Genomic DNA, 6,315 nt, shown 5'->3' with positions numbered 1-6,315 from the left:
CAGCGCACATTTTTGATGCTTCTGTCTGTGGCAGGGGAATATGTGAATATCAAATAAAGTCTTATGAATCAAATTATGTCAATCCTTCATCACATGTATCACCTGTTTTTTTGGAGTGTTTTTTTTTCTTTGTTTTTTCATTTTGTCATCCCACATGAAAAATTCCAAAACTGCAGATTTTAGACACTTTAGACCTAAAATGTATATTCATTAGGGGAAAAAACATTCATTTGTGATAGTAAACGTAAAACAACCTGAAAGACTCCATGTAACAGTCAGAACATTGAGCTTAACAAGTAAGGTCCAGTTATTTGTTTTAACAAACATTTCAGGCACATCCTCTAGTCTATTTGTAGGATTGTTGGCTGTCCACTCAAGATTCAGAGTTCAGAATACAAAAAGCAGAATAAGAGATTTTTGACTACCTGACTTCTGTCTGTATTAAGAGTGGCCTTTGGTGTCATATTTCAGCTGCTGCATTGGTTAATTGATTTAATAGACTTTAATATTTGAGACTGCTATTAAGCAGGTCAAAAATGAAGTTTCATGCTCATCTGAGGCTACATATATACAAACCCAATTTACTTCACACCAGATCATTTCTCATATGTAGGAAAAGGTAAGTTCATTAGATGAAACTTAAAGGATCTTTGGCTCACGACTTCATCTGGATGGTACAGCTTAACCAGGTTAAGACATCTCTAAAAAAAGATATTTTTGAGTGTTATTAATTTATTTATTTAAATTTTATTTTCCATTGTTCACTGTGGCCTGTTAAGCATTTTATCAATATATATTTCGTTAAATATTTACAAGAAATCAGGCATTATACAGTGTAAACTTCAGTCCAGTGTGATTTGGATGCTCACCAGAAAATTTAGCCAGATATCAGCTGGGTTTAGATACAGTTCAGATAAGTTGGGAAATTCAAATTGTTACTGCAGCAGAGTACACAAGGCAGGAACAAATGAACACATGCAGCATACCTAACAGCAATAATGCTTTGCAAAAATAGAAGAAATATAGACTATGCAGGTACAATAAATAGATATGTACTTATATATGTAAATCACTCTATCTATCTACACATACACACACACACACACACACACACACACACACACACACACACACACACACACACACACACACACACACACACACAGAGTCCGGAAGAAAAACAATCCAACATGAGGCAGCTGCAAAAACAAGGACAGCAGGTCTGACAGCTCAGCACCAATCTTGACCACATGATGTGAAGAAAGACCATAAATCCTGGTCAAAGTCACATTTCCTGCACCCTGACAATCAATCTCATTTTAGGTGTACAGTAAATAAACAGCCACCTCTTTAGTATCCTTGGATTTACTCTGTTCCTGGTCTCCAAACCTCATCTTTGTCAGGTAGCCAATGATCTCCACCATGCGGCGCTGGTCTGGTTAACATGCAAAAAAAGTTGTTAATGCAAGACTGAAAGAACGTAGTCTGACTCAGTGGCTTAAAATAGAAAAGCATCAATGAGTCCTCCTTTACCTTCCTCTCGCTGAGCATCCTGGTTGTAGCGCATAGAGCGAGAGCTGTCCCACTTACTCTTCTGGACGCTTACTCTACAACACACACAAACACCAACAGAGCGAGCACCAGTTAACTTCAAACAGCAAACACGAGAAATAGATTATACGTTTTTTTAAATCAATGCTATTGATCCAGATTTACAGCAGAGAAATTCATTCAGAGTATGAATATGTTGTTATATCAGGTTCGTGCCGTACACTTTCAGCCCCACCTGGAACAAACAGGCACTGAAAAGGAGCAGCTTCCCCTTAACCACAGAGTATTTCCCAGGGTGAGTACCCAGCTTAAGGGGACTATCTCCAGTTACAGTGGGGCAAAAAAGTATTTAGTCAGCCACCGATTGTGCAAGTTCCCCCACTTAAAATGATGACAGAGGTCAGTAATTTGCACCAGAGGTACACTTCAACTGTGAGAGACAGAATGTGAAAAAAAAATCCATGAATTCACATGGTAGGATTTGTAAAGAATTTATTCGTAAATCAGGGTGGAAAATAAGTATTTGGTCACCTCAAACAAGGAAAATCTCTGGCCCTCACAGACCTGTAACGTCTTCTGTAAGAAGCTTTTCTGTCCCCCACTCGTTACCTGTATGAATGGCACCTGTTTGAACTCGTCATCTGTATAAAAGACACCTGTCCACAGCCTCAAACATTCAGACTCCAAACGCCGCCATGGCCAAGACCAAAGAGCTTTCGAAGGACACCAGGAAAAGTATTGTAGACCTGCACCAGACTGGGAAGAGTGAATCTACAATAGGCAAGCAGCTTGGTGTGAAAAAAATCAACTGTGGGAGCAATCATCAGAAAATGGAAGACATACAAGACCACTGATAATCTCCCTCGATCTGGGGCTTCACGCAAGATCTCATCCCGTGGGGTCAAAATGATCATGAGAACGGTGAGCAAAGATCCCAGAACCACACGGGGGGACCTGGTGAATGACCTGCAGAGAGCTGGGACCAAAGTAACAAAGGTCACCATCAGTAACACACTACAACGGCAGGGAATCAAATCCCGCAGTGCCAGACGTGTTCCGCTGCTGAAGCCAGTGCATGTCCAGGCCCGTCTGAAGTTTGCCAGAGAGCACATGGATGATACAGCAGAGGATTGGGAGAATGTCATGTGGTCAGATGAAACCAAAGTAGAACTTTTTGGTATAAACTCAACTCGTCATGTTTGGAGGAAGAAGAATACTGAGTTGCATCCCAAGAACACCATACCTACTGTGAAGCATGGGGGTGGAAACATCATGCTGTGGGGCTGTTTTTCTGCCGAGGGGACAGGACGACTGATCCGTGTTAAGGACAGAATGAATGGGGCCATGTATCGTGAGATTTTGAGCCAAAACCTCCTTCCATCAGTGAGAACTTTGAAGATGAAATGAGGCTGGGTCTTCCAACATGACAATGATCCAAAACACACCGCCCGGGCAACAAAGGAGTGGCTCCGTAAGAAGCATTTGAAAGTCCTGGAGTGGCCTAGCCAGTCTCCAGACCTCAACCCCATAGAAAATCTGTGGCGGGAGTTGAAAGTCCGTGTTGCTCGGCGACAGCCCCAAAACATCACTGCTCTCGAGAAGATCTGCATGGAGGAATGGGCCAAAATACCAGCTACTGTGTGTGCAAACCTGGTAAAGACCTATAGTAAACGTTTGACCTCTGTTATTGCCAACAAAGGTTATGTTACAAAGTATTGAGTTGTATTTTTGTTATTGACCAAATACTTATTTTCCACCCTGATTTACGAATAAATTCTTTACAAATCCTACCATGTGAATTCATGGGTTTTTTTTGTTTTTGTTTTTTTTCACATTCTGTCTCTCACAGTTGAAGTGTACCTCTGGTGCAAATTACTGACCTCTGTCATCATTTTAGGTGGGGGAACTTGCACAATCGGTGGCTGACTAAATACCTTTTTGCCCCACTATAAGTGTGAGAAAAGACAGCCAAGGACAATGTCCTGACCTGATTCTCCACACCTTACCTGGAACTCCTAAGTCAAAATAACTTGTGCCTGTGACGAAAACCAATCAGGACACAGAGCGCCTTCCCACATGCAGTGAACATGGCGCAAACGCAGACTGAAGGAGAAACATTTCAAAACAAAACACCGCAACACACCTCTGACTAGTTGCTGTTGACATTCTTGCTACCAAAAGTCAGATCCTGCTAACTTCCACATAAAGATGGCAAAATGATTACTGACTGGGACTGTGTCTCAGAACAGTCACTATATCAACTTAAAATTAAACTTTATTTATATAGTACCAGGTCCCAACAACAGTGGCCTCAGGACACTTTATATTGTAAGGCATAGTTCCTACAATAATACAGAGAAAACTCCAACAATCAAATGACCCCCTTCAAGTAAGCACCTGGTGACAGTGGGAAGAAAAAAATTCCCTTTTAACAGGAAGAAACCTCCGGTAGAACCAGGCTCAGGGAGGGGCGGCCATCTGCCACCACCGGCTGGGCATGAGGCAGGAGAAAAGAAACTGTGGAGGACAGCTTAGATTGATAATAACTAAGAATTAAATGCAGAGGGGTGTATAAACACAGAGAGTGCAAAGAGGTGAGTAAAGTAGAAACAGTGCATCGTGGGAAACCCCAAGAGCCTAAGCCTATTGCATGGTAACTAAGGTAGGATTCTGGGTCACTTGATCCAGCCCTGACCATAAGCCTTATCAAAAAAGAAAGTTCTAATGTTAAAACCAGACTGGTTGGGCTGAAGGTCGGAGGTGGGTTTTGTGTCACTATTTCCCTCACTGCCGGATTTCAAAAATGTCAGTTTTGATTTTTGTGAAGGAGTCTGAAGCCACTGACTGGCCAATCGGTGGCATGCAATCTGTTGATGTCTGTATTCAAATTGATTTGGATCACTTGGAAACTCAGCTAAGAAACTACAAAAACATTACCTGGTACCAAGTACTACCACTAGAGCAGGGCGATATGACCAAAAATATTTATCACGATATACATTTGAAAATTTGCGATAACAATATAACTGACGATATAACTGACACTAGGCAAAATACTTTACAACTCAACAACTTTATTAGATTTTTGAGCTCCGTGTACTAGATAAAATCGTTTCGAGGTCAGTAAACACAACCAGAATTTATACATAAGGCATACAGGATTATAATGGGGCACTGTGGATTTTCAGAAAAATCAAAGGATTGATTTTAAGTGTGCCGTATTTTCCAAAAAACACAATAATAACGACGGCCCGCTAGCATGCGCTACCAAAAATAGTGCTTTGTTGTGTATCTGACGGACGAAAGCTAAACCAGTTCCACACTGAAGTTGCAGAATTTTTACAAACCAATTCTGGTTCATTCGTTTCATTCAACGATCCGCTTTCGCCCTTCTCATTCTCCGTCACCGCCAAGCTTTTTCCGCCATGTGCGTATGAAAACAAAGGCACTGCGCATGCGCGTTTTACCCATATTCTATCGCGATATTTCATTTTCTTATCGTTGCCCAACATTATACCAGTATTACTGTGAACGGTATGATATGGCCCTAACTACCACCTAATGACAAACCCTAAAAGCTGAGCTCAGCGGATCCACTGGTTTCTACCCAGGACTGGTTTACCTGTTATAACTGTTTACCGTCACCAGAGGGCACCAGCTGGTCTATGGGCTACTATCGTTCTCTGTGGCTCTTCTGCCACAGACAAGATCCGAGTAATGCTAGACAAAGAAATTTTTAATTGAAGTGAAGTCTGGATAGCTTGAATACCCATAATGCTTCATTCCTTCTAGCCAAATATGCAAACAAACACAGATGTGGCAACATGAATTCTGTTTCAGTCGGAGCCACGGCCAGTTTTAAAACACCAAGACTGTAAAGGCAATGACACACCCCTCACAACAGGACTTCAACAACAAGTTACTGAGAACATGGTGGCTTCATCCATCTTTTCTATACAGTCTATGAATTCAATTCAATTCAATTTTATTCAATTTTATTTATATAGCGCCAAATCACAACAAAAGTCGTCTCAAGGCGCTTCATAGATACAGAGAAAAACCCAACAATCATATGACCCCCTATGAGCAAGCACTTTGGCGACAGTGGGAAGGAAAAACTCCCTTTTAACAGGAAGAAACCTCCGGCAGAACCAGGCTCAGGGAGGGGCGGGGCCATCTGCTGCGACCGGTTGGGGTGAGAGAAGGAAGACAGGATAAAAGACATGCTGTGGAAGAGAGACAGAGGTTAATAACAGATATGATTCAATGCAGAGAGGTCTGTTAATACATAGTGAGTGAGAAAGGTGACTGGAAAGGAAAAAGTCAATGCATCATGGGAATCCTCCGGCAGCCTATGTCTATTGCAGCATAACTAAGGGAGGATTCAGGGTCACCTGGTCCAGCCCTAACTATATGCTTTAGCAAAAAGGAAAGTTTGAAGCCTAATCTTGAAAGTAGAGATAGTGTCTGTCTCCCGAATCCAAACTGGAAGCTGGTTCCACAGAAGAGGGGCCTGAAAACTGAAGGCTCTCCCTCCCATTCTACTTTTAAATACTCCAGGAACAACAAGTAGGCCTGCAGTGCGAGAGCGAAGTGCTCTAATAGGGTGATATGGTACTACAAGGTCATTAAGATAAGATGGGGCCTGATTATTTAAGACCTTGTATATGAGGAGCAGGATTTTGAATTCAATTCTGGATTTAACAGGAAGCCAATGAAGGGAAGCCAAAACAGGAGAAATATGCTCTCTCTTTCTAGTCCCTG

Source organism: Astatotilapia calliptera, chromosome 7, assembly GCF_964374335.1.
Source record: "Astatotilapia calliptera chromosome 7, fAstCal68.1, whole genome shotgun sequence".
NCBI classification, from domain to species: domain Eukaryota; kingdom Metazoa; phylum Chordata; class Actinopteri; order Cichliformes; family Cichlidae; genus Astatotilapia; species Astatotilapia calliptera.
The sequence above is the reverse complement of the archived record's forward strand: the minus strand, read 5'-3'. Positions refer to the sequence as shown.